Below are 20794 nucleotides of genomic sequence, written 5' to 3'. Positions count from 1 at the left end.
GCAGCAGCCTGGAAAGAGCGAGACACACCAAGATTTTTGGCCATAATCACCTTCCGAGCCACTGGCTTGCGGTACTTACTCTGCACTGGATTCGGAGTTGTAGCTACAGCAGTTGACAGGTTTCAGTGATGACCTCCTCCATGAAAGGCAGACACCTCAAACGTTGGTCTTTGCTGCAATTCAGGTTTAGAAACACCCACTGTGAATATAGTCTTCTGCTAACAGTACTAACTTGTTCTTCCACTCTCTCTTATTAGCAGCTTGTCCTGCTCTACCTCAGCTCTTCATATTTTTCAATTATGCTCAATGCCAAAAGAATACACACTTTGTGGAAGCAACTGATTAGTCAAGAACAAACTTCAGCACCTGCGGTGCCATTCCCTGTAACTGTAAAACTTTTCTAAAAATCTAGGGAGAGCCCAAAAGCTGTAGAATTACAGCAACAGGCGGAGGAAGCAAACCAGCAACTGGCCCTACCTAGGCCCATTACCCCATAAAGCCATAACCCACCTTTGAGCACTATGGGACAATTTACCATGGCCAATTCACTTAGCCTGCACATTTTTGGACTGTGCGAGGAAACCAGAGCACCGGGAGGAAACCCATGCAGATATGGGGCGAAAGTGCAAACCCCACACAGACAGTTACCCGAGGCCGGAATTGAACCCGGAACCCTGGAGCTGTGAGGCAGCAGTGTGCATCGTGTCGCCCAAAGTACTACGGGCCACTGTTTAAAAATAAGGGGTCACTCATTTCTTTCTTTCTATCTTTGTCTATGGACCTCTTCTTCCTCAAAAGGCGGAGGAAGCAGTGTCTTTGAATGCTTTTAAGACAAAGGTAGGTAGATTCTTGATAGGCAAGGGGGTGAAAGTTAGAGTGGGTAGGTGGGAATGTGGAGTTGAGGTTACAATCAGATCAGCCATGATCGCCAAGATCTTATTGAATGGCAGAGCAGGCTCGAGGGGCTGGGTAGCCTACGCCTGCTCCTAATATTCAAATGGATGTATGTAACTTCATAGGTTGTGAAAACCTAGCAGAATTATTGTGAGTATTATTTCACAGTATAATAAAATGATGTGTTATTGGAACTAGTGTGACTCAGAAGCAATATTTTAATTGGTGTCAATGAACCTTGTTCTGTTGCTATACAGAGTTATTGTGTTCTGTTTTGTTACCTTGTAAATACGGCGACACCATTTTAACCATATGCACTACTTTTAGTAGAAACACCTTACACACAATACAGTTAAATGTATTTCACGTGGATACTTAATTATCAAATATTTTTCATTATTCGGTGCAAACATTGTTTTCCTCTGTTGACCTGGAGCACTGAAAGCTGAACACAATGACAGTTCCCCTCGCCATGTAATTTATGGCATTTCATTAGTGCTCTGCACCATCTTAACAGAGAAACAGTAACCAAGGAAGTGAAAGGACTCAAAATGTAAAATATTCGCTCACTCTGTATTTCACCTCCCCATTTTCCTAACACGTGTGCAAATAATGGTCCATGACTCAAAAACCAAGAGTGGTGGGAATGAAGAGGATGTGGTGTAATAATATTTTTGCTGGATTAGTAGTCCAGAGACCCAGCATAATACTCTGGATTTGAATCCCACAATGGCAGGCGGTGAAATTTGAATTAAATAAAAATCAAAAATTAAAAGTCGAATGGTATGCTGGCCTTCACTGCGAGAGGGTTCGAGTCCAGGAACAGGGATGTCTTGCTGCAATTATACAGGGCTGTGGTGAGGCCATACCTGGAATACTGTGTGCAGTTTTGGTCTCCTTATCTGAGGAAGGATTTTCTTGCTCTTGAGGGAGCGCAGCAAAGGTTTACCAGACTGATTCCTGGGATGGTGGGATTGACGTACGAGAGATTGAATCGGTTAGGATTGTATTCACTGGAATTCAGGAGCAAGAGGGTGATCTCATAGAAACCTATCTAATTTTAAAAGGTCTAGAGAGGGTAGATGCAGGAAGGGTGTTCCCAATGGTGGGTGTGTCCAGAACCAGGGGTCACAGTCTGAGGATACAGGGTAGACCATTTAGATCAGAGATGAGGAGAAATTTCTTCACCCAGAGAGTGGTGAGCCTGTGGAATTCATCACCACAGGAAGACGTTGAGGACAAAACATTGCATGTTTACAATAAGCAGTTAGATTATAGCACTTGAAGCAAAGGGAATCAAAAGTTATGGAGGAAAGCGGGATTAGGCTATTGAGTTGGATGATCAGCCATGATCATAATGAATAGCGCAGCAGGCTCATGGGACTGAATGGCCTCCTCCTGCTCCTGTTTTCTATGCTTCTATGGTGACCTGAGATAATTTAAGGGTTTTTGGATGCATGTTTCTCTCTTGCAAACACCATAAAGATTTAAATATGCTGCAGACTAATTCACAATGTTTTTTCAATCAGGTATCTGGAAACATTCCCTTTTGAACGTGCTGTATCAGGTGCAGCTGCATGCAACAGTCTCTTCATTTCTCATACAAACATCACAGGAAATGGGATATAGCACATTGGAATGGTTCGACAGGAGGTTGACTCATGGAGAGGATTTCTGTGTTTTTGAGCAAAATAAAGATCTCATTCATTGACTTGACAAGCCAGTGCGGGCTTGAAGGTTTTATAATTTTTAAAAAGAAGACTGCATTCCTTTTCAAATGGGCCCTTATGAACGGCAAGATGGGTGCTGAGTTTTGCAACTTCACCAGCTTTCTGGAAAGCTCCAAATTGGATTATAATAGGCAGGGATCGCCCTTGAATGGATATAACTAAGCAGCACTCTTCTGTGGAATTTCACACCTGCATTGTCAAGGCTTGCTCCAAAATCGAGGAACAATAAACTCCCAGATACTGTTACTCTGGATCTGCCATGTAACAAAGGAGGTCTGTTGAGAATGAATATCCACAATGAAGTGCTAAGACCACACTCTCATCTTCTAATGTAAATAAACTTCTTTTGTCTATGTGACTTAAACTCCCTTTTCAATACGAAATATAATCATTTGTGTATCTGTGACTATTCAGCATATGATCAAAACTGCCCCTTAAATTGAGAGACCAGTCATTCTGCAGATCCCCAGCCACAACATCACAGGTGCCTTTCTAAGATCAATGAGGCTCAATGTATTTTAAAAGCCACCTCCAACCCGTTTCCAGCAGCTCCAAATTTGCCTGTATGAAATTGGACTTCCGGTTACACCAGCTCTCAAGACATGACTACGGAACAGTCTTTACGACAAAAAAATCCTGCAGTTAATCTGCGTTAGACCCCAGCCATCTGAATTTATCTGAACTTCAGTACCAGAGTGGGAAAAGTTCCCTCCTTCACTGGACTCTCAAAGACACATGAACTGCCAACTGTTCTGTTTGGTTTTCATATTTGTAGAAGCGCACTACAGTCTTTAATTGAATCTTTCTTGGGCATATTTTGTGTGATTGACATGGTGATGTGCCTTTCCTGGGTGAGTGTGTCAATAAATAATATTCCATGCTTAAATCCATCAACGACTGCTGCCGGTGATTTTTAAAGTGACCACGGACATGTGTGTTTGGGAACACGCAGCAGCCATATCAAAATTAAACTTCACTGATTACGGACTGAAGGGAAAGGGAATTGGGGTCTTCCATCTATCTTTCTCCTCTATCCATCAGATACATTTTTATGTCATGTTGTCTTGGGTAATCTGTGATGTGAGTTACCTCTCCCAGCAGTTGCCTACTCTGCATATCAAATGTGGAACTTCAAGAAAAATACCAGTGGAATCACATTGGGAGAAATAATCTCACTCAATCGTTGTACCAACTATGTCAGAAAAATCCAGAACTTACGGTTTTGAGGTGAGCTGCAGGTGGAGACCATATGATGAACCTTTATTTCAATGTTATGGATGGAGGGGGGGGCGCATTTGAATAGAAGAAACAAAAAGAATGCAGATTGCACCTGACCAGGCCTCTCCTGAAAAATGAAAACAAAACAGCTACTGCTGAACAACCCTGAATGCTCCAATAACTACACTAACAACCAATTTCTGATAATTAGTCAAGTTCGTAATATGGCTCGTTTATACTTACTAGAAGTGACCTGCATTCATACACAGGAATCCTTTCTCTGCAAACAAATGGAATATGTTCAAGCCTTGTGTCATTTTTGAATTACCTGGAAGCTTATGGAGCCTATAGTCCCCTTTTTGCTTTCTCCATGGCAATGCCTCGGTCAATCAGAGTGACTTGCTAACCAATCAGCAACCGTTTCTCATGTAGCATAAATTTTTGTGATCATTGAAAATTTGACATTCTTGTGCTTGTCCTGACGAGTGCAAGCAAAACATTGACAACCTGGGCGAAATTCTCTGCAGACCGTCGTAACGCCGATTTCCGGCGAGCAAAATTGGTGTAGATGACTCTGGTGTGGGGGCCTTCTTTTAGGCAGCTTTTCTCCGTTCCCGGAGGGGCCAGCAGCGGACTGACGCGATACGCGTCAGTTTCACCAGCTGCGGAAGTGGTGAGACCCGGCGTTTTTTGTGGGGGGGGGGGGAGGAGGAGGAGAGAGACTGACCCGGCGTTTGGGGGGGGGGGAGAGAGACAGACAGACCAGCATGGGGGGGGGGGGAGGGGGAGGGAGACAGACCGGCATTTTGGGGGGTGGGGAGGAGGAGAGAGACAGACCCGGCATTTGTGGGGGGGGGTTCCGGCATCGGGGGGGGGGGGGTTGTGGCATTGGGGGGGGGTTTGCGGCATCGGGGGGGGGTTGCGGCATCGGGGGGGGGTTGCGGCATCGGGGGGGGGTTGCGGCATCGGGGGGGGGTTGCGGCATCGGGGGGGTTGCGGCATCGGGGGGGGTTGCGGCATCGGGAGGGGCGTGTTGCGGCATCGGGGGGGGTGTTGCGGCATGGGGGGTGGGGTTGCGGCATGGGGGGTTTGGGGGCAGCGGCGTGCAGAGAGGGGGGGCGACGGATGCCCGGGGCCAACGCACCGTCGCCCCCCCCTCTGTACGCCGCTGCCCCCTACCCCAACCACCCCCCCTCACCACCCCTACCTCCCTCCAACGCCCCTACCCCCCTCCCCACCACTCCTACCCCCCTCCCCACCATCCCTACCCCCCTCCCCACCACCCCTACCCCCCTCCAACGCCGCCCCCCCATCTCTCGCAACGCCGCAACCCCCCCCTCTCAACGCCGGGTTCCCCCCCCAACGCCGGTACCCACACCCCGTCCCCCTCCCTCTGAAGGCCGGTACCCACACCCCCCTCCCTCTGAAGGCCGGTACCCACACCCCCCCTCTCTCCTCCTCCCCCCCCTTCCTTCCTCCTCCCCCCTTCCTTCCTCCTCCCCTCCTTCCTTCCTCCTCCCCCCCTTCCTTCCTCCTCCCCCCCTTCCTTCCTCCTCCCCCCTTCCTTCCTCCCCCCCCTCCTTCCTCCTCCCCCCTTCCTTCCTCCTCCCCCCCTTCCTTCCTCCGTTAGTGGGGGGGGTGCGGCGTTAGTGGAGGGTGGGGGGGTGCAGCGTTGGAGGGGGGTAGGGGTGGTGAAGGGGGTAGGGGTGGTGAGGGGGGGGTTGGGGTAGGGACAGCGGCGTGCAGAGGAGGGGGGCGACGGATGCCCGGGGCCAACGCACCGTCGCCCCCCCCCTCTGCACGCAGCTGCCCCCTACCCCAACCACCTCCCCTCACCACCCCTACCCCCTTCACCACCCCTACCCCCCTCCAACGCCGCACACCCCCACCCCCCACCCCCCACTAACGCCGCACCCCCCCCCCCCACTAACGGAGGAAGGAAGGGGGGGAGGAGGAAGGAAGGGGGAGGAGGAAGGAGGGGGGGGGGAGGAAGGAAGGGGGGAAGAGGAAGGAAGGGGGGGAGGAGGAAGGAAAGGGGGAGGAGGAAGGAAGGGGGGAGGAGGAAGGAAGGGGGGGAGGAGGAGAGAGGGGGGGTGTGGGTACCGGCCTTCAGAGGGAGGGGGGGTGTGGGTACCGGCCTTCAGAGGGAGGGGGACGGGGTGTGGGTACCGGCGTTGAGGGGGGGGGGGGAGACCCGGCGTTGAGGGGGGGGACCCGGCGTTGAGGGTGGGGGGTTGCGGCGTTGCGAGAGATGGGGGGGCGGCGTTGGAGGGGGGTAGGGGTAGTGGGGAGGGGGGTTGGGGAGGGGGGTAGGGGTGGTGGAGAGGGGGGTAGGGGTGGTGGGGAGGGGGCTACGGGTGGTGGGGAGGGGGGTAGGGGCATTGGAGGGAGGTAGGGGTGGTGAGGGGGGGTGGTTGGGGTAGGGGGCAGTGGCGTACAGAGGGGGGGGCAGCGGCGTACAGAGGGGGGGGGCGACGGTGCTTTGGCCCCGGGCATCCGTCGCCCCCCCTCTCTGCACGCCGCTGCCCCCAAACCCCCCCCCATGCCGCAACCCCCCCCGATGCCGCAACCCCCCCCCCGATGCCGCAACCCCCCCCCGATGCCGCAACCCCCCCCCGATGCCGCAACCCCCCCGATGCCGCAACCCCCCCCCCCGATGCCGCAACCCCCCCCCCGATGCCGCAACCCCCCCCGATGCCGCAACCCACCCCTCCCCCCGACACTGAACGGCATCAACCATCATCAATGGTTGACGCCGTTTTAAAGGTACTGTGAGTTTCGCCGACGTGACCCGTGGCCACGTCGGCGGGACTTCGGCCCATCCGGGCCGGAGATTCCTGGAAACAAAAATATAATGACATCCCGCCGGCGCCAGCTGTTTTCAGAGGCTGCTGGCGGGATTTGCACAGCGCCTGTTTTTGGCCGGTCAGAGAATTAAAAACCCTGCGGGAGCGGGATTAACGCCGCTGCCGGCCGATTCTCCGACCCTGCGTGGGGTCGGAGAATTTCGCCCCCTGTCTCTCTTTTCAGCAATTGAAAAGGTAAGTTCAGAAGACAACTAATTATATTAAGTTTAAAATGGATGTGCACCATAAAGATTGGAATAAAGTTTAGAAGCAGAGTGGCACGAGGAATTGTACATAGGTTACAAATTTTGGCTTGCATCCCATTCCAACACATAAAAGTTGTTAAAGGAGCAGACAAAATTTGGGGCCTGAATTTTATGCACATTATGCACACACGATTGCTGGGCCCGGAAGCGGATGCATTGTCCACTCCCGTCTGCGATCGCAAACTAAGCACAGTTTCATGCTGGATGGTCAATTAAGACCAACATGAAGTGTGCCTGGACATTGGCTCAGTACTTCCAGTGAGGGTGTGAGAGTGTCTGGCGCTGGATCCAATGGTAATCTGGAGAAGGCTTTAAAAGGTCCAGCAGCTCCTTGAAGGCTGCCAGGAGTTGGCAAGGAGCTTCAGCGAGCTGTCCCTTAGAGAGTATAAGATTATTTTACTTTACAGGAGTTATGGCCTTGACTCCCACTTGATATGCCAGGCAGGAGGGAAAACACGGCTCTCTGACAAGTGCCTGCGCACTCTCGTAGACAGTGAGTCTGGCATGACATCCTCATGCAGCATGGTGGCAAGGTGAGGCCACCAGACAAAGGAGGCCCTAAAGGTGGTGAGTGGGCAAGATGCCTTGCTCTTCCTGCTGGCCCTGCGCCCCCTCTAGCTGCATCCCCCTTCCCCCAGATCGCTCTATGAGACACTATCTGCAAACACCAGGCCTCCTTTCCCATTTGCCATCTCCTCAGCTTCAAAGGAGGTCCATCCAGCAGAGTATACAATCCCCATTTGCTGGAATACAGTGCAACGATGAAATGATGTCAGGACGCACGTCCAGTCGTGCACCATTTTCTCACATGAGTTCAAGTCGGTCGTGCCTACGGAGTAAAATTCTGGCCAGGGAGTGGATGAAGTTGATCCTTTTCTTGCCTGGGTTACTGACAGATAGCATCATAGATATAATTTTCCAAATTTGTAAGCTCCTTTCTAAATCATTCTATGTAGCTGGCCATCAGCACGATGTACAATGTGTTTTGTAGCATCTGATTTTTTTTTGATTTGTGTTTATCGTTAGTATTTTTCTGCCCACAAGTCAGGCTTCTGGGACTTAAAAAAAGTTGTCATCCCCTGCCCTGTCAATGAACGCTCCTGGGCTTTATGGGCCTGTTTTGCCTGCAGAACAAAATGGAAATGTCTTTTGAAACTCTTGCTATCATGTCCGGAAGCACAGCGACAGCTGAAAGCTTGTGACCTAGGGAGCTTTTCCATTATAAGGCTTATGACCGGGTCAGATCCACCTCCAAAGTAACAGCATTTTTGACACACTCAGAAAGATTGCAAACAGAAATCAAACAGACATCATTCTGAGTTATCCAGGTTGTACTTGATACATCAAAAAATGAGTCGGCAGAACAACCACTATTCCCTTTCCTAACTTTTACAGTGACAAACTAGGATTATAACGTTTTTTTTAAATTTTCCCAATTAAGGGGCAATTTAGCGTGGTCAATCCTACCCTGCACGCCTTTGGGTTGTGGGGGTGAGACACATGCAGACATGGGGAGAATGTGCAAACTCCACACAGACAGTGACCAGGGACCGGGATCGAACCCGGGTTCGAACCCGGGTTCTCAGCGGCATGAGGCAGCAGTGCTAACCACTGCGCCACCATGCCGCCCTCGGATTTTAAGTTTTAACAATTACTTTATCTGTTCAGACATATACACATCTTGTATCCAACTCATCGTCAATGAAGTTCTGACTTCTCTTCCTCATGGCTAAATTTTGTGTTGCCATATTCTAAATTGAAACATGCAAATACTTTTAAGCACACCACACAAAGTTAGATAATAACATATTGCTGATTTATTTAGCAGTCTCATAGAGTTAAAACAAATAACAAAACCTCTGTTTACTTATATTGAATAATAATCATCTTCACTCTTAAAAAATAAAATTTAAAATGACACTTTAAATGAGCCAATAACAATAGTATTACTTGTTTAAAAGGAAAAACAAATAAAACGATTAGAAAGCTTCAGCATACCTTAATAATAGCAGGAAATCCTTTGGCTGCCTCTGTCTTCACTTTAAAACTACTCTTTCACAGCATTCCCTCAATGGTTTTCCCAATCTGGCCCTGGCTTAACTCCTCCTGTGCCGCGCTGAGGCCTGTGGAGATTGTCCTGCCAGAGGCTGCTGCTCCTATCAGGAACTTCCGACGGGATTTTTCCACGGAGGTAAGTATGCAACAAATCCTTCTATTTCCCGTGGCCTATGGCTTTCCGCCACTCGGTGAATGTTATGGGCCAATGTGGGACCAATGACCTGGGAAGAACGCATGTAAGAGATGTGAGTGCACTGTGCAAACTTTCCAAATCATTTAAGTTAATTGTAAAGAACTCATGAGCAGCATGTGCATGGAATTCCAGAATGCTTTGTTGGTTGGTTAAGCTGTCTGCCAGGTGTAACCATTTTTGTAAGGGAAGTCCAATAAGACTGACTACATGGTTAATTGTTCATTGGGGACTGTATACAATGGTGGACAGCAAACTATGGTGATGGATGACAATTTGTAGGTTTTTGTCATTTGTTCTCACCAGGATTTGTTAAGTGATTATTGTTGTTTAATTGCTAAATCTTGCCCTATCCCCAACCAGCACCGCCCCCTTACCCCCATCCCCCAAATCTTTTAAGTTGCCATGTTTACAATACACTTCAAACAAGTTTTTAAAAATTCTTTCATGGGATCTGGGAAACCCTGGCAAGACCAGCATTTGTTGCCCATTCCTAATTGCTGAGTGGTTTGCTGAACCATTTCAGAGGGCAGTTAAGAGTCATCCACATTTCTGCGAGTCCTGTAGTCACATGTGGAGCAGATTTGGTAAAGACGGCAGCTTTCTTTCCCTAAAGGGCATTAGTGAGCATGATGGGTGAGCGAGATAGGTGACCTGCTTCCAGATCACATGCTGCCAGGGTTCTCTCACGTCCATTCTTAAAGTGTTGTAGGAGATTGCATGACTCGCTCCCTGTAGGAACTACGATACATGTCTTTGGCCAGTACCTTCTTGAATAGGGACTTTGCTGTACATCTCAACATTTCTAATTATGAGTCAGCTCCAGCGAGAACAAGACAACTGCATGATACTGATGTATCATCACTAGTCGAAACTGGCAAGGACCGTCCCAGTATAAAAGGAACTAAAATAACAAACAATCCTTTAATATTTTTAAATCTATTCCAGAGGATGATACTCAAAGTATTTTTTTAATGACAGCTGCCTTCAATTTTACTTTACGTACTTGAACATTTGGGATTACAGATCCATTGAACCGATCGTGCACTAAAAGCTGAATTTATATTTTTCTTATTTATCAGGCTTCTGTGGATATTCTTGAAAACACGGCATTTTCACTAGTGGGATAAAATATCAGGGTCCTTACAGTTATTGTACTTCCTCTCCTAAAGCGATACAAGAGAGAGAAAGATTTGCGAGCAACCACTTCTAAATAGTCTCATTTTTCAATATTTTCTCAATCATCCTCTTGTTTTTGTAGTCTGTGTAGCACAGCCGCCCTAATTATTTCTCCGATATTCTCTTCCAGAATCTCTCTTGCTGCAGGGTTGGCAAGTGGCGTTAATCAAGATCTGTCTGACGTTTTCATTTGTTTCTTGCTGTGTAGGGGAAATTAAACGATTGCTTGAAATGTCATGTTAAGAGAACACCATCGACTGCCAGCTCTCTTCCAACTCGCAGATCATCCTCTTACAGATCTATACCACTGTTTCTTCACAGTCACTGGTTCGATATCTTTAAAGAAAAAGACCCACCGCCATCACCTTCTCAAGCCATATTCTGTGAAGAGGTTTAAAAAGATGCAATGCTGACACTCAGTGGAGTATTGTCCTTTTCTATTATGTTTTTCATTTAAAGTATCCAATTTTTTTTCCAATTAAGGGGCAATTTAGCATTGCCAATTCACCTACCCTGCACATCTTTGGGTTGTGAGGGTGAGACCCGCACAATGATGGGGAGAATGTGCAAACTCCACATGGACAGTGACCCGGGGCTGGGATCGAACATGGGTCCTCAGCGTCGTGAGGCAAGTTCCTTCCGATTATACGAATATTTTTTTCTGTCCTATGGTCCATACTTCTTGATGCAGTTAGGGCCTTCTAAAGCAGAGTAGAGGGAAACAGGTTGGTGTATCAAGAAAAAAAAGAATTAGAATGAAAAGGCTGCATTGTGTTTGAGTGAAAGCAGCAGTTAAAACTTCTGAATGTAGTTTTCTGTGCAGTTCTCTGTGAGACATTGCACAGAGATCTATCCTGCAATTATTGTGGTCTAGGCTTTGAAGGAATCAGCTTCTTCTTGATCACCATAAAGGAAATTCTGGATTTGTTTTCCCCCCCGAATTATCTAATTTTTAAAGTTTGCCCATTTTTCCATTACAATTTTGCCCGCCAATCTTTGATTCCAATTTACCTGAACCAGAACCATTCTCACCCCAATGTAGTTGGCCTCCAATTAATCATTTTTTGCCCTGGATTACTCCTAGTTTTTTTTTTACATTGCCAACCTAAACATTGTGATATTATGATCACTGTTCCCTTAATATCACCCTACTGAGACTTGATCCAGATGATCCACGTAACTCCCCAGAACCAGATTCAGGAATGCTTCCTTCCTCATTGGACTGGATATTTTCTGCTGATGAAGAAAATGCTCCTGAACACACTTTACAATTTCTTGTTCCTCTCTGCCCTTTAAATTTTATTATGATCCCGGACCAGCCCCCAACATTTGCTAGGATACCAGTAGAAAGCCCAATATTTTATTTAGTTTGTAGACTGTGAGGGAAGGATATTTTGCACAAGGGTGGATCCTATACACAAATAGGGATATGGTATATGAAAGTAAACTTTCTCATCAATACAGTACTAAACTAACTTTGACCTCATACAAGAAATAGCTTACAATTACCAGTTAAACGATGCTTAACAATAAAATGAAACACTTCAACTCCTAACGTTATCTCCAAACAAGCAAACCCCATCCACTTTTAAATACAGTTAGCAAACACAGGAGTACTTGTGGTGTAAAGATGGCTTGGGAAAACTGCTTTGGGAGAGTTCTTTCAGGGAACAGTCTGCAGATTCTTGCCTGTGACAAACTACTGTTCCCGTACCAGCCTCCCCGGACAGGTGCCGGAATGTGGCGACTAGGGGCTTTTCACAGTAACTTCATTGAAGCCTACTCGCGACAATAAGCGATTTTCATTTTTCATTTCATTGGCATGATAGCACAGTGTTTGGCACTGTTGCTTCACAGTACCAGGGACTGATTGCCGGCTTGGCTCGCAATCTGTGCGGAGTCTGCACGTTCTCCCTACACCAGGTTAGGTGGATTGGTCACACTAATTTGCCCCGTAGTGTCCAAATGTTAGGTGGGGTTGTTGGGTTACGGACATAAGGTGGAGGTGTGGGCTTAGATAGAGTGCTCTTTCAGGGGATGGTGTAGACTCGATGGACAGAATGGCCTCCTTCTGCACTGTAACTTCTATGAAAAGGTTCTGATAACTTCACAGCATTTAGCAAAAAGCTCCTGTGCTTTTCACAGCAAAATCTAAACTGAAACTCAACACCTGACTGCTTCAGCCCATGGTTCCTCCCATTAACTACATCATCTCTATCCCACTAACTGTGTTATTACCATCTTACTAAGGCTAAATACGACCCCTCAATGTTCTAAACCCCAGGGAACCTTCTTTCCATAAACAAAATTCCACTAGTCCTATTTAGGTCAACACTTTGCATGGTTGGAATGAATGATGTTCTTACTTTTACGATACTTTAATTATCCCTTCTGTAGCCCCAGTGTCTGCCATTCTTTTAAACCAAGATTTTTTAAATCCTTCCTGCGTAGATACATACATAGAGTAACCCATGCGTTTAACCATTACTGCACCAGATATACATAATGCAATATATATCTGAAATTCCTACATTCCTCACAATTATTACAGCTCAGTCCATATTAGGATAATTAAAGTCCCCCATTGTAATTACTGTATAATTCTTGCACCCGAGACTCACTGATCTTACCCTATAATGTTTAAACATTATACTGTTCTTTACGGCAATTAGATCACATGCCTAGAACTTTGACAAATCCAATCCCAGAAACTACTTTGTTACATTAACTGATAAGAAAGTTCACAGAGCCTGATCAGCCACCAGAACTATCTCTGTAGTGCAACTTCTAATGGTTATTTTTTGTGATTGAGCCAATCAAATTCTTCCAAATAATTGCCTGAGACATACAATTGTTGCAATAGTTCCTTCCTTGCTCAGCAATGGTTACATGTTATAAATATAATTCTGTTCTTTCCCCAGTTAATCCCTCCACTGAGGGAGCATGTAATTACATGGAGTTCACATGAAAAGTTTCCATTGTAAATGCGGACACAGAAAATTACAACGGGAAGTGAACATAAAGTGCAGGTAGATATATTTTATTATATATTGATCAATTTCCTATGGCATTGAACACAAGAAATGAGAACGTATGGCTTTCCTCTTACCTGTCTGCTGTTGTTTCTCTCTCTCTGTCTCTCCATGCTTGGTTCCATTTCTCTTCAGTTCTGATTCCTTCCTCTTATTTCTTCTTGTTTCTTTCCCTAATTTCTTCTTTTTCGTCTCGGGTCGAATGTGGTGAGCAGCATGTTATCATGGTGACAAAGAAAGGGACCACTGACACCTGCACACTCTTTTTGGCCCTTTTTGGCCCCCCTCCTGTGTGCCAGCATTTTATTTTTTTATTTAAAAAAAAGATTTTTCCAATTAAGGGGCAATTTTGCATGGCCAATCCAACTACCCTGCACAACTTTGGGTTGTGGGGGTGAGACCCACACAGACACAGGGAGAATGTGCAAACTCCACACGGACAGTGACCCGGGGCCGGGGCCGAACCCGGGTTATCAGTGACGTGAGGCAACAGCGCTAACCACTGCCATGCCGCCACGTGCCAGTATTTTATGAGATCAATCCAGAAATAATCCTATTGCCCCCTCCTATCCAGTAACCCTTGAACATCCTCAGTATCAAGTGCCCTATTTTTCCTTAAAATTATGCAATGCTCGCTACCTTAGCTGCTTTTTATTACAAAGTAAAAAGTCTTACAACACCAGGTTAAAGCCTTACAAAGCCTTCAATTCTCTGACAACCATTTGAGTAAAAGAATGTTCTGTTAAATTCCTGGGCACCATTTAACGAATATTAAAACGTTCAAATATGTTAATGAATGGCCTAATGCCTGTCAAAGGACCCCGTTCTTTAGCACTCAGGAACAGGAGGACACAGATTTTAAGCAATTGGTAAAAGGAACAATAGCGGCCGGAGCAAAAACCTTTCCAGGCATTGAGTGGTTAAGGCCTGGAAGGCACTGCCTGAGAGTGTGGTGGAGGCACGTTCAATTGAAGTACTCAAAAGGGAATTAGACCATTTTCTAAAGGGGAGAATGCGCAGGGTTACGGAGAGAAGGTGGGAGAATTGGCATGAAGTTAAATGCTCATTCAGAGAGCTGGTGCACACACGATGGGCTGAATGGCCTCCGTCTGCATAATAATAACAATTCTGTGTTTCAGTTTCAGTCATCAACAGAAGGCAAGCCCTTCAATTTTTTTTGTGTGTGTGTCTTTTCTGTGGTTCCAGGAGAAACAGGATTCCAAAATATTGTTCTATAAGAAGGAAAGAGAAGGAAGGGGAGGGGAATGGATAAAGGAAAGAAGAAGGATGCAGGAGTTTGGTTACACAGAACTGGAATACAGCATCCAGCTCTAATCAGGAGGTCACAGCTCACGAATTAGTCCATTGAGTCCATTAACGTCAAATGCAACACTTAGTGCACATTGTCACAGAGTTTGCATATTTACAGTAATAGGTTTAGCCTTTCCTGGATGGTGGGGATAATCCCAAAGATTGAGAACAGAATGCCTTTTTTTAAATTCACAATCAGGATATGTACTTCACTGACAAAGTTGATATTTATTACTGAAATTAAGGTAGTGGTGGGTCTTCTTGAAATGCTGCAGTCCTTCTGACAAAGATACATGGCTGTTAGATGGAGGATATTACAGTAAAGAAACAGTGATATATGTACAAGTCTGGATGCTGTGTAACTTGGAGGGAAATTTGGTGGTCATGGTGTCCCCATTTTGCTCTAATGCATTCTGCAGACAGTGTACGTGGGAACCATAGTGCTCTAGTGACGGTGGGAGTGCATATTTAAGTTGGTAGATGGGGTGTTGATCAAACAGTCTGTTTTTCTCCTGGATGTTGTCAAAGTTCTTGAATATTGTTGCATCTGCAGCAATCCAGGCAAGTGGAGCCTTCTTGGTCACATGGCTGACTTGGGCCTTCTATATTCTGGCAAGGTTTTGCAGAGCCAGGTGTGCCGCAGAATACCCAGTCTGTGATCTGCTGTAGTAACCACAGCATTTATGTGGTTGGTCCAGTTGAAATTCTGTCCCATTGTGAAGCTTGGAAGCTGATAGAGAAGGATTCAGCAATGAGAATGCTTGTGAATGTCTATGGAGGTGGCCAGGCACTTTCTTGTTGGAGGTGATCATTGCCTGGCACTCGAGTGCTTCAAATGTAACTTTCTACCTATCAACAAAAGTCTTACAGTTGTCCAGATATCCCTGCATGCAGATATGGACTGTTTTAATATCTGATGAATTGCGAATGGTGTTGAACATTGAGCAATAATCAGTGAACAGCCCCACTTCTGGCCTTATGATGGAGGGAAGGACATTGATGAATTAGTTGAAGATAGTTAAGTCTGTGATGCTTTTCCTTATAGATTCCTGCAGCAATATTCCAATGCTGAGAACTTGGTGTACTGTTCAGTTGTTTGGTGTTTGATGATGTGAGTCTGCTAACTGATCTATGTTCACTGTGCTTGATTGAGTAAGCCCTGGATGGGATATAGCAAACAGACACTATAGAAGCTGCTAGAACAAGCTTGTCCAACCTATTCACTCAAGAGTCATATTTGCATATTTTTCTCACTCAACGGGCCGATGAGCAGATTTCAGAAAGATAACAGGACGTGATCTAATAGCCTTGTTACGCCCAACTCAGGACGCAGTGAGGCCAGTATCGCGAGATTTACAACACTTGTTACGCCTTGCAAGATCTAACGAGACCTTGTGAGGCGCCGCAATCTAGATCCTGCCCTCAATATGCGGGATTCATATTTGCATATTAAAGTGTGCCATTAAGCTCAGTTAAATATGTTCACGCTGGGTGCGGGACCAGCGCCCGCTTTGGCGTCTGGACGTGGGGTTGTTGGCTGATGAGGAGGTGTGCAGGAGGGTCCGGGGATGTATTGAGAGGTACCTCGAGGCCAATGATACTGGGGAGGTCCGGGTGGGGATGGTGTGGGAGGCTCTGAAGGCAGTGATTAGGGGGGAGCTGATTTCCATCCGAGCCCATAGGGAGAGGGGGGAGAGGAGGGAGAGGGAGAGACTGGTGGGGGACCTGCTGTGTAGATAGGAGGTATGTGGAGGCCCCGGAGGAGGGATTGTTGGGGGAGCGGCGTAGCCTGCAGGCTAAGCTTGATTTACTGACCACCAGAAAGGCGGAGACACAGTGGAGGAAGGCGCAGGGAGCGGCCTACGAATATGGAGAGAAGGCGAGCAGGATGCTGGCGCGTCAGCTCCGCAAGCGGGACGCGGCTAGGGAGATTGGTGGAGTGAAGGATAGGGGTGGGAATGTGGTGCGGAAGGGGGTAGAGGTCAATGGGGTCTTCAGGGACTTCTACAGGGAACTGTACCGGTCGGAGCCGCCGGTAGTGGTGGGGGGGAATGGAGAGCTTTTTGAACAGGCTGCGATTTCCAAGGGTGCAGCAGGAGCAGGTGGAGGGACTGGGGGCGCCGATCGAGTTGGAGGAGCTGGTTAGAGGGATTGGCCACATGCAGTCGGGGAAGGCGCCGGGACCGGATGGGTTCCCGGTTGAATTTTATAAAAAATATGCGGACCTGTTGGGCCCCCTGCTGGTTCGGACCTTTAACGAGGCATGGGAGGGGGGTGTTTTGCCCCCGACGATGTCACGGGCGCTGATTTCCCTGATCCTGAAGCGAGATAAGGACCCCTTGCAGTGTGGATCATATAGGCCAATTTCACTGTTGAACGTGGACGCCAAGTTGCTGGCGAAGATCTTGGCCACTAGAATAGAGGACTGTGTGCCGGGGGTGATACATGAAGATCAGACAGGTTTTGTGAAGGGGAGGCAGCTGAACACTAACGTGCGAAGGCTGCTAAATGTGATAATGATGCCGGTGGCAGAAGGAGAGGCGGAGATTGTGGTGGCGTTGGATGCGGAGAAGGTCTTTGATAGGGTTGAGTGGGGGAACTTGTGGGAGGTGTTAGAGAGGTTCTGGTTTGGGGAGGGGTTTATTAAATGGGTGAGGTTGCTGTACGAGGCCCCGATGGCGAGTGTAGCGACAAATGGGAGGAGGTCCGAGTACTTCAGGCTCCACCGTGGGACGAGGCAGGGGTGCCCCCTGTCCCCCTTGCTTTTTGCGTTGGCAATTGAGCCTCTGGCCATGGCGCTAAGGGTAGGTGGAGGGGTCTGGTGAGGGGTGGGGAGGAGCACCGAGTGTCACTTTATGCAGATGACTTGTTGCTGTATGTAGCAGACCCCATGGGGGGAATGCCGGAGGTGATGGAGATTCTTGCTGAGTTTGGGAGTTTCTCGGGCTACAAGTTGAACCTGGGCAAGAGCGAGCTGTTTGTTGTACACCCGGGAGATCAGGAGGAGGGGATTGGTAGGCTCCCGCTAAAAAGGGCAGTGAGGAGTTTTAGGTACCTGGGGGTTCAGGTGGCTAGGAGTTGGGGGACTTTGCATAAGCTTAATTTTACTAGGTTGGTGGAGCAGATGGAGGAAGAGTTTAAAAGGTGGGACATGCTGCCGCTGTCGTTGGCGGGTAGAGTTCAGTCCGTTAAAATGACGGTGCTCCCGAGGTTTTGGTTTTTGTTCCAGTGCCTCCCCATTTTTATTCCGAGGGCCTTTTTTTAGGAGGGTGAACAGCAGCATCACGGGATTTGTTTGGGCGCACGGGACTCCGAGGGTGAGGAGGGTCTTTTTGGAGCAGGGCAGGGATAGAGAGGGGCTGGCGCTGCCCAACCTCTCTGGGTACTATTGGGCAGCTAATGTCTCGATGGTACGCAAGTGGGTAATGGATGGGGAGGGGGCAGCATGGAAACGGTGGAGGCGGCACGAGCCTGAAGGCACTGGTAACGGCGCCGTTGCCGCTCCCTCCAACGAGGTACACTACAAGCCCGGTGGTGGCGGCTCCCCTCAAGATTTGGGGGCAGTGGAGGCGACACAGGGGGGAAGCTCGGTGGAGGCCCTGCTGAGGGGGAACCACCGGTTTGTCCCAGGGAACATTGATGGCGGGTTCCTGGGGTGGCACAGGGCGGGCATAAGGAAGTTGGGAGACCTGTTCATTGACGGGAGGTTTGTGAGCCTGGGTGAGCTGGAGGAGAAGTTTGAGCTCCCCCGGGGAATATGTTCAGGTACCTTCAGGTCAAGGCGTTTGCTAGGCGGCAGGTGGAGGGGTTCCCTTTGCTGCCCCCGCGGGGGGTAAGGGATAGGGTGCTTTCGGGGGTGTGGGTCAGGGATGGGAAGGTGTCTGACATCTACCAGATGATGCAGGAGGTGGAGGAGGCGCCGGTAGAGGAGCTGAAGGCTAAGTGGGAAGCGGAGCTGGGGGAGCAGATTGAGGAGGGGACATGGGCGAACGCCATGGAGAGGGTGAACTCCTCCTCTTCATGTGCGAGGCTTAGCCTCATCCAGTTCAAGGTACTGCACAGAGCTGATATGTCCGGGACGAGGATGAGCAGGTTTTTTGGGGGTGAGGACAGGTGCATTTGGTGGGCCTCCAGAACTGGCAGCGCTAGGTGGTGGGAGAGCCTCAGGGGTTAGTTCTGTTCACACCCCCGTCCCTCTGACAGGGCAGCTCTGTTCTGGGCCCTGGCCACTGCCCACATAGAGTGCCCAGGCCTTGGACATCTTGACCTATGGCCAATACCTTTGCCCCCAAGGCCTTCACCGCAGATACCACCTGTGTGGTGTTGGCCAGGGTGGCACGCATGGTTGGCACCACCTCCTGCTCCTGCAGGTGATTGGACTCCTCCAACTGCACCTGCAGGCCCTTGATGGTTGCTGACACACCATCATGCAGTCCCTGGCTCGTGACTGCACATCCGCTATCGATGGGACCGCCCTTTCCAGAAGCCCGAAACCCATCTGGATGGCAGTTAGTCCCTGGGGTCGGGCCGCCCTCTGACTCTCCATCTCCTTGGGGGTTCCTACCTCCTCCAGCTCTACCGCGACACATGTGTGATGTGCACCGGATAATGCCCAGAAACCTATTAAACATTACAACTGAGGTGAGTGTCTCTGGGATGGTGGAAAGTGCTGGAGATAGCTGTACTGAGAAGTCAGTGTTGTCCCGGAGTGGTGCCGTCCGGGTGTCTTTACATTAAATAATTTTTATGCATTAATGAGATGTGGGTAGCCCTGGCTGGACCAGCATTTAATGCCCATCCCCAATTGCCCTTGCTGGGGCATTTCAGGGGCATTAGAGTCACATGTATGCCAGACCATTTAAGGAAAGCAGATTTCCTTCCTTGAAGGATATTAGTGAACCAGATGGGTTTTTGCAACACTCGACAATGTCATCATTAGACTTTTAATTACAGATTTATGTTGATTTCAAATTTCTCCATCTGCAATATTCTGTGTCTCTGTATTGCTACCAGTCCATTGAAAATACCACTACACCACCCCCTCTCTCATTTGGTGCATTGAGGAGGATGAGAGGTTGGTAGTCTGATAGTAAATGCTATTTAAAGTTGCATTTACTAATCTTGACCACTTGTCTGAGGTCACCAAACTTTTTAGGGCACTATAGCCAGGATCAGGACCACACTCCAGGAATTCAACCCTGGGTCACCTGCTTCCACACTGTGGAAGGGACGTTAATGAGTTACCAATTTATAAGCATGCTGGGAATATTGACTATATTTTAACACTGCTTTTGAGCAAAAATAAGCAGGCCAAGTCCTGTAAACTAAATACTGCTTAGTATTTGTACTCGGCCTTATTATGTTAATAAGTTGTTCTTCCGAAGGACAACAAAATGCGTACTCGAAATGTTTTTAAACCAAGGGCAAAACATTCAGATTTCCTCTTGCGTATGTTCCCAAGCTTTATCGCTTCAAAGTTGTTTAGTTCACACTATAAATATCATGGTTTTCGACTGCATAACTCAGAGAGAAGTGCACTAGCTTTTTTGCAGCTGGACGCTCTCTCTCCACAAACATATTTGTGTCAATAAATTTCCTTAAATCGAACCTCGAGGAATTTGTCTTTATTATGATTTCCACACCAGATGTGGAAACATGGCTTTCCTCCTCCTTTTTGGAAAATGTGAGAACCCTCTCTCTAGCCTATTGTTCCATTTGTAACCCTAATCCTTCCCTCAAACACTTTTTAAGGCTGTCCAATCAGGTGCTGAGTGTACCTCCCCTTTAAGAGGGGCAGGCTACCTTTAAGAAGCTATTTTGTTGTTTCCCTTCCCACCCCTTGTAGTGCATAAGGCAGAATTCCATCTGGAACAAGCCACTAGTCTGTCTCCAGAGGCTTATAGGTTGAGGAACGCCACTCTACACCAAGCATGGCTGACCAGGAGTATTTCTCCCTCTTACTGCCTGCCTTTAGCATGTTGGAAGGATTTTGCAAGTTGATACTCAACCTGTTGGCTGGGTTCTGACCCCACCTTCCTTGGCCATCAAGTACTGCGTGGGACTCAAACCT

The 20794-nt window shown here is 48.0% G+C and overlaps 1 protein-coding gene across 1 annotated transcript in view; it reads left to right on the top strand.

Moving 5' to 3' along the window:
- The first annotated feature begins 13342 nt into the window (after window positions 1-13342).
- Window positions 13343-20794, top strand: part of LOC119972737 (frizzled-6-like) — a 72536-nt gene continuing 65084 nt past the window's right edge. Inside the window, exon 1 of the mRNA XM_038810044.1 lies at window positions 13343-13410. The gene's annotated coding sequence lies outside the window, so the exon portion shown is untranslated. The remainder of the gene's footprint in view (window positions 13411-20794) is intronic.

This window comes from Scyliorhinus canicula, chromosome 10 (genome assembly GCF_902713615.1).
Source record: "Scyliorhinus canicula chromosome 10, sScyCan1.1, whole genome shotgun sequence".
NCBI lineage: Eukaryota > Metazoa > Chordata > Chondrichthyes > Carcharhiniformes > Scyliorhinidae > Scyliorhinus > Scyliorhinus canicula.
The sequence above is the reverse complement of the archived record's forward strand: the minus strand, read 5'-3'. Positions and strand labels throughout refer to the sequence as shown.